Source organism: Numenius arquata, chromosome 6 (genome assembly GCF_964106895.1).
Source record: "Numenius arquata chromosome 6, bNumArq3.hap1.1, whole genome shotgun sequence".
In the NCBI taxonomy this organism is placed as follows: domain Eukaryota; kingdom Metazoa; phylum Chordata; class Aves; order Charadriiformes; family Scolopacidae; genus Numenius; species Numenius arquata.
The window spans coordinates 64,978,252-64,990,335 of NC_133581.1; positions in this window are offsets into that span (position 1 = coordinate 64,978,252).

Below are 12,084 nucleotides of genomic sequence, written 5' to 3' on the forward strand. Positions count from 1 at the left end.
AGTGTCTGAACAACATGCAGTTAATTTCAGAAAGTTCAGTCAATTAAAAGAGACTTAAAAGTAAAATTACTGAAAAGAAAGTTGCTTCTGTTTTACCTCAAACCAGGACACTCCCAAAGCTCTTGTGAAAGCTTAAACCCACCGTGGGTCCTGCAGTGCTCTTCCTGCCGTGATGTGTAACGCGAGAGCCATTTACAGTGAGGCTAAGTAGGTAGGTATGCTTAGGGTACAGTATCCCTCCTCTCAAACAAATAAAATGTCTCAGGGGGACAAAAAAGCCCCATCTCCTCACTGGTCCAAGGGAGTGGTGGTTAGGAGTGAAGATAGGAGTTTGCAAATAACAGCGAGGATAGGAATAATAAATAAACTCCACCATGGAAACTCATGCTTTCTGGGTTACCATGTGGTAACTGGTAAGACTGGGTCACCTGTGTCTGGTGATCAGAGTGGTAGAAGATAAGCTATGGTGGGAGTCAACTGGTAGGACGTGAATGCTAAAAATCTAATTTGAATTAGTTCAGTTTTAGCCATTTTCATGAAAACCTACCGTTGTGCCAGTAGAACTGGGGTTTCCCTTCATCTAACTGTTTTGGGAAAGGGGGAATTTATTGCTGTTTGGACTTTCAAAATCACGAAGCCATACCACAAGACACTTTATGCAAAGTTTGTGAGGACGCTGTATTATCTCAAAGCCTCACAAAGTACCAGGCTGTCGAAACCAAGATCTTACTCAGTCCTGGAGCAAAGAAAAAGCTGTTTGTATGCAAACGTGTATGTGCCCACATATTCCAATAGAAGACTTTGACTCAGTGCTGAGGTTTTAACCCCATCAAGGTTAGGAAATGTGAAGTTTTTCTAAATAATCTTCATCTCTGCATTAAAGGTAAACGCAGAGGTGAGGTCAGTCACCACTTGTTTACAAGTAAGTTATTCAAAGCGTCTGAAATACGCAGCCTTGCTTAGATGGTATTGACGTTTCTGGTCTGTAACAGCCGGGTCATGAAAGCACTTCAGCATGAGTTTGTGGGAATGGGTTCTGTAGGTACAGAATCAGGGTGTGGATGGAGAGATGGTTATCCAAAAACAGACTGAAGAGAGGAAAAGTACATGCCAAAAGGCAGCACGTGAAAGCCTCCCAAGAATGAATAAGCCCCAGGGGCTAGCAGTTCTGCTGAATCTGCTGCTAATAAACTCAGGGTGCCAAGAGTTTGCTGCATCTGTGCAAGGCCCCCGGCATCAGCAATGGGTTGTTTAACTCTGACTGCGTCCGCAAAGGCGGTGGCTTCGCTCTGCTGACAGAGACAAGAGGATTATTTATACACCCGATGGAACAAAGCACCCTTTGAGGGACTTTGAGAACACCCACCTAGAAGCCATTGGCGCATCGGTACGAGCCTCTGTTTCTGGGTAAATAGCAGGGGTTGGCCTTCCAACTGTTGCTCCAGCTGGAAAACTGAGAGGGCATGTGTGCATGGGCAAAATGTGTGATCAGTTATCTACTATTAATAATAACAGCTGGACTCTATTAACAGTAAGCGCTTAATCAAGAAAAGGTGTTCTAATGAACATTGTTTGTGATACATGTCTCCCTGTGACCTGATCCCCTAGCTTGAAAAAAGTTTATAGCAGATGTTGACCGGTGTAATGAAAATTTGGGATCACTTGAGAAAGAGATTGCTAAGGTAACGCTTATCTCACTCCCAACATCCATCCTTTCCACTGCCAATCTTCCCCTTCGCCTTTCACAGAAAGAGTGGTTGGGCATTGGAATAGGCTGCCCAGGGAGGTGGTTGAGTCACCATCCCTGGATGTGTTTAAGAGACGTTTAGATGTGGTGTTGGGGGATATGATATAGGGAAGAACTTTGTAGTGTAGAGTAGATGGTTGGACTCGATGATCCCAAGGGTCTCTTCCAACCTGGATGATTCTACGATTTCCCCATGATAACCACAGCTGGAGAATCAGCTCTTCTTCAGGCATTTTTTATGCATGCCTAGGAACGTAACTGTGGTCCTGATTGTGTCCCCAAAAGATCTGTCACAGGGTATTTATATCAGCTGAGCGCGCGGGACCCATTTCTTCTTCAGGAAAGCAAGATAAATATTGAAAAAGCTATTAACTGGTGAGCTGGGTCTAGACATTTGCTCACTGCCAGACAAGCCAGCTGAAGAGCCCGAGGTGTGTATGCACAGGAGGACAAGGGCACTAATGAACAGGAGGATCTCCAGACTCCTCGAGCTGTGACCGCTGTAGCAGTTTGTAGATGCTGCGCTTTTCATGTGCTCTGCAGCGGCGCTGTTTGTCCCACATCTACACTTTCTATTTAAGATCTGTGAAGGTGGAGGTGTGTGGGAGTCAGACGATGAGTGGGAGTGACGTGAGACACCAAAAGCTGTCATTGCTACCATCTGCTCTGTTGCCTGAGCAAACCTCTGCAGTAGCCCAACGTTGGGACAAGTGGCTCTACATAACTGCTTTCTTGTCTGTTTCTGTCACATCCTGTTGCCCCTTGTTGCCTCCCTGACTTTAGGGAGACCCCCTTCTGGTCTCCCTAAAGTCACCTGGGTCACAAAGTGGGGTCAAGAGCTGAGAAGAGGAGGTCCATGTGTGTGCGGAGCTGGAGGAGCAGGAGTGCAGACTGGAGGAGCTGAAGCAGATGGGGCATCCTGGAAGGGCTCTGTATCTCTGGAAAACACGCAAGGAACCCGGGCAGTGCAGAGGGAGTGCAAGAAGGTGTGAAGAAGGAACTCCACAGTGACAAATTCAGGGGAGACTCCTCGCAAAGCCCTTACATCCCCTATAAAGCCCCTTCAGATACTACCCCACAACTCAGTATGAGCCCAGGCACTCTTCATGCCACCCATCGCCAGCTTCCCACCCTGTCAGCTGCATCTCCTTGGAGAGGAAAACTGAGGAGCAAGAACAAGGCTGTGGTGGTGATATGAGATGCAGAAACAGTGACGGGACCAGCAGGTTCTGGAGGAGGAGAAATCATTGCCAAGGCAGCAGCGGAGGATGCCCGACACGTGAAAAAAATAAACAAACAAAAGCCTGTAGCAATTAAACGCTGCGACACAGAGTTCAAACTGCCATATGATTTTGTGTGGTTTTCTGTTTTTAATGGTTTTAAAATGATATTTGGAAGGTCAGTATTTTATGCCCTTCCAGAATGTGGAAATGCAGCTGAACTTTAAAGCATATGAAAACAACGATGCCAAAAATATGTTTAAATGTCATTCTCACAACAGAACCCTAATTCTGCTGTGTTTGAGCAGTACCCCAGCGTACCAAGAATAAGCGCTTAGTTAGAGTCACACCTGACTGCGCTGGGAATTATATTCAAGATGCTTTTCTCCGGGCTTTCTGTTGAGGAAACGATGCCAGAAACTCCCCAATTTACTACCTGGAGTGCTGTCTGCCATCGCTGGTTCTTTCAAGGACAGCAGGAGGAAAGCAGCGTGGTTACTGTGCCTGGTGGGAGTACGATCTCGCTGACATGTGAATTTTATTCTTTTAAATTCTGTAAAATGCTCCTGAGTATCTCTGTGATAGGGGTCTTATAAGGGCATAACATAGTACTGTTCTTGAAATACAAGTCTAAAAATTGGAGTAAAAGTTTAGATAATATGTGATTAAAGTCTAAGCATGAAGTTTTCATCACCTGTTTCATTCCTAAATCTCACCTGTTTATGATGTCTTACTGTGCTGTTTCCAACGCTATACTTACGTTTTAAATTCAATGTTTTATGTAAAAATAATGACTTAGATCTATGTTTTACAAAAATCACGGGCCCTACTTGAAATAGCCCATCGCTTCCTCCTGAACGTATTATCGCTGGGTTAGGAAAGATCAGAGTTTACTGCTAATTACATCACCGCCTTTATAGTCCACTGGAAATCTTGTCTTAAATTACGCTGATCAATCACAGTTAACACGAGTTCTGAAATGCAAGCTGCAGCTTAAAAGTGGCTTAATTTAATGGATGGTCTTTCCAGAGCCGAGCAGTTATTGATAACAGAAGCCAGAGACTTAGAAATATGCCAGGGTTTCATAACAAAATCCATCCACGCCGTGCTGGTTTAATCAAGGAAGCTGCTTGCATAATGTGAAAAGCGCTCGCACTCTCCCAAACATGTAACTGTTGAAGAAACAGATGGTGATGCTCACCCGTAAGAATCAGACTCTAAATACATTCAAGATAACAATATAAATGAAGATAATCATTCACAGTCTAAGGAGATGGCGGGACAATTAAGCCAACTAGTAAGCAGAAGGTAGAGGGGAGTAAAAAGCGGGATCTTCCTAATACAATTACAAATGATTCCCTGAATGCAGCCAGTTCCTGCAACTCTTGGAAGTGGTAATATCCTCTGACAAGCAAGGAAGAGGTCGCATAAGTTTATAAAAATACAAGGCATTAACAGTAGCCCCTTGAAATCAGTGAAAACTCTCCGATTGATATCAAATTTGTAGGCCAGTTCCTTTTGGCTAATGGAGTCCTTTTCTTTTATTTTCTTCCTTTTTTCCTTTTTTTTTTTTTTTCAATTCAAGATCCTGTTGGTATTCAAGCCACTGGCAGCAAAATGTCTTTTTGAACCTCATGCGGACGCGTTATTGTCACCGTGAGCTCGCCTGCAAGGAGCGGTGGTGAGAGCGATGCTGGTGCCTCAAGGTGGCAGCTACGGAACTATCCCAGAGGGTTAAAAGGGAATGTTTTCATAAAGAAAATGACTTTTCTGTACAAGTCCTGAAATACGGCGGCTCTCCCTTGAATTAATCCCCGCGGTGCCCTTGCAAACACTGGAAACATAAAAGAATGTGTCCTGCAGCATAAACACTGCGGGCCCGGCTGGGTACGGCAAGGAGGCGTCATGCCCAGCTAATACTCTGTTCCCTTTAATGCCGAAATGCCTGTCTGGACCCCTGCAGAGACTCGGATTTCAGCTGAACCCTATGCATATTTCAACAGCAAAGCTTTTTTTTTTTTCTTTTTTTTTTTCTCCTTGGTCATAAAATAAACAGTCAGTCTTTTGTGTCCCTGCATTGGATGGCTTTGGCTGTGCACTCGCTGTTAAGCCTCCTTAATCCCTATATACAGGCTAACGCAGGCACCTATCCTTTTTTTTCCCCTCACAGAATCAAACAGTTGCATACTTAGGGCCAGCTTTAGACATAATCAAAGAGCAATTGCTCAGAGATCTGTTGTAGCTTCTGGAGCTCACAGAGTGTCTCCTCAGCTTTTCCCAGCACACACATTCAAGGGGATCCACTTACCACCTCTCCAGAAGGAGAAAGAGGAAGAAAGCCCATAGCCTTTGTGTTGCTTGGGGTTCTGTTAGCAGCTGGACCTGGTTCTTGCTGTAGGATTGATTGATTGATTAATTTATTTGAATATTTCCAACACAAAAATGTGTATTTCTTTGCTCATAACTATCCAAAAAGTTGTCTGTACTGCCCTAAAAATCACCCGAAAGGGGCATAATGAAAATACTGGTGGTGCCTAGATGGAGAGCATCACTGTTTTACACTAAAACACCGTCCATCTCCCACCCAGGTGTCCTGATACCGTGTGTTACCCATGGCAAAGACCCTGTTTGTCCCTGTGCTTGGGGGCTTTCAGCCCCTCTGTGTTAGTAGTAAAGTGTTCTACTGTCAGTGATGGAGTGGCAGGACCAAAACTGCACTTCTTTAAAACCTGTGGATTCAGGGGTTTGGTTTACCCTCAAGTTTTGAGAAGCAAAAGAAAGCTGAAGTTTTCGAAGTCCCGCTGGGTATTATCTGAACAACTATATTTAAGATGTTCAAGAAGCTGAGGGTTTAATGTCAGAACAGTGCTTAGGGTTAGCTTGCTTTGGGGTGGTGTGTCAAGTGCTTTTTTTATTGTCAGCCTAATTTTGTAGTGGAGTATGTAGGACGGGGGGAAAAAATATCCAGGCGCTACGGGGAATTGACAGATGGTTCACGTTTTAGCTGAGACTCCGATATGCAAGGGGATGGCTTCCTCAGCACTTTATTTCTGGGAAAATTGTAATGTGGGGTGTACTTTGATATTAACTGCGCTGATTTTGTTAAAGGATATGAAGAAGAGTGAGGGCTGCACCGTGATTCAGTTACGGAGGTGAGCGTTGGTCCTCCTGGGCTGTATTCCCAGAGCGACGACGAGTGAATCCCGTGACCTTGGACCAGGCAGCAAAAGTCTGGTTCTACTCTGAAAAGTGACTGTGTAAAAATGGCACTTTCCTACTCAGCAGATCTGATCGCTGCGAGCTCTCCAAGTCACATCTGCTGACTTTAGTGACAAAAATAAGTTTTTACGGCTTTCCTGCTCTGTGAGCACTGCAGAATCACGAGAGCTGTGAAAGCAGAAGCTGGATCCTGTGCCTCCTTGTAGGACTAATTACTATAAATCACAGCCAGGAGTGGGCTGCACTGGCATCACTTGGCCTTGCGCAGCTTTTCTGTTGGTGCCAGTGGCGAGGAACAGGGAAGAAAGGAATCCAAGTTGATTCTTTTGATTGAGTTTTAATTGCAGATGGCATTTATCAGATTTGCAGTTGGAGGAAAAAAGAAATCTGTTCATCTCTAAGACGATTACATTTGAAATAATTGATTTGCCATAAACTTCCTGATACCTTTTTCAAAGTGGACTCGTTTTTAAACCTACTTCCCTCTCCGTGACAGGGGATGCTGTTCTCGGTTTAGAACAGCATCCTGATTTAGATTCATGGCTGCTCCATTCCAATGAGTGCTGTTTAATGGGAAGAGCAGGTCCCCTTAAACCAGAGTCTACCAGCTGATGTAAAGGTGAATTGCGTGATGGAGATGTGCACTGATTTATGTGCTGGATGTCCGCAATATTCAATTTGGGAAAGTCATTCAGCAGCGAAATTAATGGTAACTATTTTAAAATTGCCTTTATCTTCTGTGGCGTGTCCTGACATACTTAGGATAGCTGATACCATCTCATCTCCGATGCCAGGCGTAGCAGCGTAAGATGCAGTATTCTGATGTCAGGACAGTGATTTTTTAGTTCATTTTATACATACAAAGTGTGCCTTCATGTGAATTTTTAAGTCCCAGTCTCTTAATTAGGACATGTTATTTGTACTTTTTGGTTTGTGCAATAAGGCTGCCACAGGAATAACATCTTTTAAAGAAATCCACTGTATTATATTATTAGTTTAAACAACAGATTTTGCTGTTGTAATGATACACAGAGCATACAATAGACTCTGACAAAAATGAAGTATTGTTATTTCCATTTTAGAGAAGGGGAAATGAAGGCAGGGAGCAGTGAAGTACGGTTTTGAAAATCATCTAACAAGTCGGAGCTGGGAATGGGACATAAGTCCCATGCTCTTTACTAGCTACGCTACCCGCATGGAAGAATAAACCAGCTTAAATCTGAATTTAATCTCTGAATTTCACCTGAGGGGGTGAGAACGCTTTGAAGGACAAGGATCCAATAGAGGATTGCACTGAAATATCTCAAACCAGAGAATTGCTAAGAGGGGAAAGGAACGGGTGTTTCTTCACTTGACGTGGAAGTGGGACCAGTTTTGCTTTTACATATATGCTGTGGCGTACTGAACTGAGTTAAAAATTAGTATTTCCAATTAATAAGCCATAGAAATGAATAACAAAGCAGTGCTCTCCGGTGATTTTGGATTTCTGCCTCTTTCATCATGCTTCCTTCTTTCAGTCTGCAGATTTTTTTTGTTGATAACGCAGAAGCCCATGATTTTGGCAGGTTATACGGGGTAGAGAAACTTGCAGCGTATGGGGAATTTGCAATTTCAGACAGGGAGGAAAAACACAGATAACCGGCTATTTTGGTTACAGGGATTATCAGTGAAATATTTAACCTTGAGAGTAGACGGTGCCGATCTGGGTTCAGAGTCAGTCGATGACAAGGGGGAAGTGAAAACCTCTCCAATCTATTAAGTGCTCTGCATGCCTTAGAGAAGAGAGGAGCATCACTTGCACATGCTTTACATTTTAAATAACTTTCCCGATAATTTTAAAGGTTAGATAGAAAAGGGGTTGAAAACAAATATCCTTCATTCTGAATCCCAGGACAAATGTCAGGGGTGAATTTTGTAGCCAAAATCATCGCCGACGGCTGTGATTTCTAGCAGGGGGGGTGTGTGTGGTGTGTCTCTTGTGTCCTGCCCCTCTCCCCGCACACGGATGACTGAGCACCTTGGGAATCAATCCCTGACCCGCCACAATGTGCGGTGGAATAAAACCCTCATTGATTTCGGTTTGCTACACCGTAAAATCTGGCTACACCGTTAACTTCAGAGGTGGCACCTCCTCCAGGGCTGAGCCCCCTGCCCCTTCTCAGGCAGAGCCCTCTGCCAGAATGAAATGGGCAGAACAGAAGATGAACCTGCAGAGAGTTTTGGGTCCCTAAACTGGGAGTTAGTGGTGTTTCAAATGGCCACAAAAATGCAGCCCTTATCTCTTCCTTTCCCGCCCCCCCTCCCCCGGCTCTGTCTCCCCTAGAGGAGACGGTAAAGACAGTAAGCATCCTTTCTTTTCACATATTTGTTTTTTTTTTTAAGAAAGATGTTGCAGCATTAGAGATATTGACTCATGAATAATTTCCCAGATTTTACAATTCATAGATGCAAAGCCAGAAGGGACTATTCCCATCGTTTTTTTCTGACCGTTTGCTCCGCCAAGCCCAACTCTGAAGTCGTTTCTGATGTCTTTTGCCAATGACTGTTTTTATTGCTGATACAGGCATTTTCACACTTTATTTTCAACTTATGCAGAGGTTAGCAATATTACCCTGAAAGAAATTGCCCTGACCTACAACAAATCTGTCTTTTTTTAAAGTTTTCATATTGGATGCAGAATGCTACCAAAATGAATTGGGTTGGTTCCAGTTTGGTTGAAATCCAGTAGAAAACACACTATTTCTCGAAAATTAGATAGGTAAAACATTGGGGTGAGTCTAGCAAAGAGAACAAGCCATGGATATAAATGTTACTTCCAGTAGCACAACAAACAGACAGGAAAAAAAAAAAAGAATTTCTCGATGAGGAATACCTCAATTTTCCTCAATCAGTTTTTTACATTCATAGAATCACGGAATGGTTTGTGTTGGAAGGGACTTTTAAAGGCCATCTAGTCCACCCCCCCTGCCATGAGCAGGGACATCTTCAGCTAGATGAGGTTGCTCAGAGCCCCGTCCAACCTGACCTGGACTGTTTCCAGGGATGGGGCATCTCCCACTTCTCTGGGCAACCTGGGCCAGTGTTTCACCACCCTCAGCGTAAAAAATTTCTTCCTTATATCTGGTCTGAATCTTCCCTCTTTTAGTGTAAAACCATTACCTCTTGTCCCATCAAACGGACATTGTTTGTTTAGGGAGTCCAGTGTTTGACAGGTACGAGCAGGTTAAATCTTACTCTCTTAGGTGAAAAAATAACCCAAATTTCACTGAATTTTCACTGAATTTTTTTTAGAGTTGGAAGGGACCGTATAGATCATCTAGTCCAACTCCCCTGCTGAAGCAGGATTGCTTAGAGAATGCTACTCAGGACTGCATCCAGGCGGGTCTTGAAAATCTCCAAAGAAGGGGACTCCACACCCTCCCTGGGCAGCCTGTTCCAGGGCTCCGTCACCCTCACCGTAAAGAAGTTTCTTCTCATATTCGAGTGGAACCTCTTATGTTCCAACTTGTGCCCGTTGCCCCTCGTCCTGTCACTGGGAACCACTGAAAAGAGTCTGGCTCCCTCCTCCTTCAACCCACCCTTGAGATACTTATAGGCATTAATAAGGTCTCCCCTCAGCCTTCTCTTCTCCAGACTAAAGAGTCCCAGCTCTCTCAGCCTTTCTTCATAAGGGAGATGCTCCAATCCCTTAATCATCTTTGTTGCCCTTCGCTGGACTCTTTCCAGTAGTTCCCTATCCCTCTTGAATTGGGGAGCCCAGAACTGGATGCAAATGAACCCTCATTGTATAGATTATTACACCAGAGGGATTCACCAACTTGCCTCATGTGGTAGAACACATTCATATCAAAGTCAACATTTTGATTCTTCTCTCCCTCTCCTATTCCTCCCTCCCCCCAGATCTCTCTTCCCCAGTCATTTTCTCCTTTGAAAGAGCCTTATTTTTGGTCTCTTCTCACCTGTCCCTGCCCAGCACCAACCAACGCTTTGCACCTGCTGCAGCACCGCTCTCCATGAGTCATTGCCCCAGACGGCGTATAAAATCCCACCTGCGGAGCTGAGACCTTGTGCTGCCCCTGACACCTGGCTGAAGGGGGAGGTGAGAGGGGGATAAGCTGGTCTTTTCGCTTTTGGATCTTCTTTTCATTTCTGGAGGCGAGGTATGGGCTTCTGAGCTGCTCTTTTGACAAAGTGAGGAGATGCGTGCTCCAGGACTTGATGGTGTAAAGGTTTTCTATTTCTGTTGTTAAGCTAGCTGTGGGGTTCCTGATGGGGAGAAAAAAAAAAAAAAACAGGTGGGAGGAGGAAAACAAGAGTAAAATTGTTTTACTATTTTTTTTTTTTTCCCTGGCCAAATAGGCACTCAGAACAAAACAAAAAAACCAAACAAACTGAAACAAGCTCTTACAATACACGTGTGGGATGCTATTTAAGGAGTTCTCCCCCTTTGAGTATTAGGGGAAGGTGACCTCCAGCAGCTGAAAATACTGGAGGAGAATCTGTAATTGATGGAAAACTACTAAGGGTGCCGCAGGCCTTGCTTTTTGCATCTTCTCGTGAGCAAAGGCAGGGACCCTGGTGGGTTGGATCCCGGTCCCGGCTTGGGAGGAAGAGTTGGGTGCCTGGGACTTGGACGCTGAAAAGTTCCCTTTGGAGAAGGCGACCTCCCCCAAGCGCGGGGGGTGGCGGCGGGCACAAAACCCCACCGTGGGAAGGCGGGGGCCGGCGGACGGGCGGAGCGGAGCGGGCCGGCCCTGCTCTCGACACCGCCCCGCCGGGGGCCGGCCCGCTCCGCTCCGCCCGTGCGGCCGCGGGGCGCTGGGGCGAGGGACCGGGCGGCGGCAGGAGGAGGAGGAGGATGCAGGTGAGGCCGGGGGTGGGCTCCTCCGCTGCGACCCCGGGGAAGGGGAGGGGAGGTGGGGGACACAACCACCACCCCACCCTCAAGCCGAATTTGCCGCGTGTTTATTCATTTTTATTTAATTTTTTTTTTCTTTGGTAATGATGCTCAGCGCATCCTCGGCGCGGCTCTTTGTTCCCGGCGAGTGGGCTGGTCCCTGCAGCCTCGGGGGATGCGGGGGGAGCCGGGGTGGGGGTGTGTGTGTCGTCCTGCCCCCTCGGAAAATCCCGTGTGTGTGTGTTGCTCTCCCGATGTTAAGGTGGAAGCGGGGGGGGGGGTGTGTGTGTGTGTGACCACCGCGTTCCCTCCGTCCTGCTGCGGGCCTGGGCTGGAGAAATCCCCGGGTGGTTGTTGGCACTTGAGGCGGGGGGCTGTAGGGGAAGGATGCACTTCTGGGTCTTCAAGCTCACCTGTAAATGTGAGTAAGGAGGGGAGGGGGATGGATCTGTGCCCCGCAAGCAGGTGTGCTGGGTGTAATCAGGTTTTGAGCCATCCCTAATCCCATTCCCTGGCCAACAAGCAGGTTCTACCCAAGCTAAAAGGGCCTGACAAAGTGTATTCAGTCTGGTTTTAAGCCTTCACCTGCAGAGACTAATGATCCTCCAGGAGATCTACTGCATAGTGTTACTGTCTGTGTTAGGTGAGCCGCTGAAATTTCCGAGTGTTTCTTGCTGATTGGAATCTGAATGCTACTGCTCTGCTCCAAGTCAGTCTGGAGAGAAGCGTTTCCATCCTTCGGGTGTTTGAAAACTGCAACACCCTTTGGCCTCATTGTTAAGCCCCCCCTCCCAATCTTTTTAATCCCTCAGGAATTTGGTAGACCTCTGACTTTTGTGGTGCTGGGGACCTCGCACGGGTCAGAAGCCACGAAGAACTATGCGCCTTTCACTTGCAAATCTGAGTAGGGATTTCCATAGGTGGTCTATGCTGTTCTGAACAAAGCGAGCGATCGCTTAGTGGTTGGGGGAATAATGTCTAAAATATGTCATGTCTCTTGC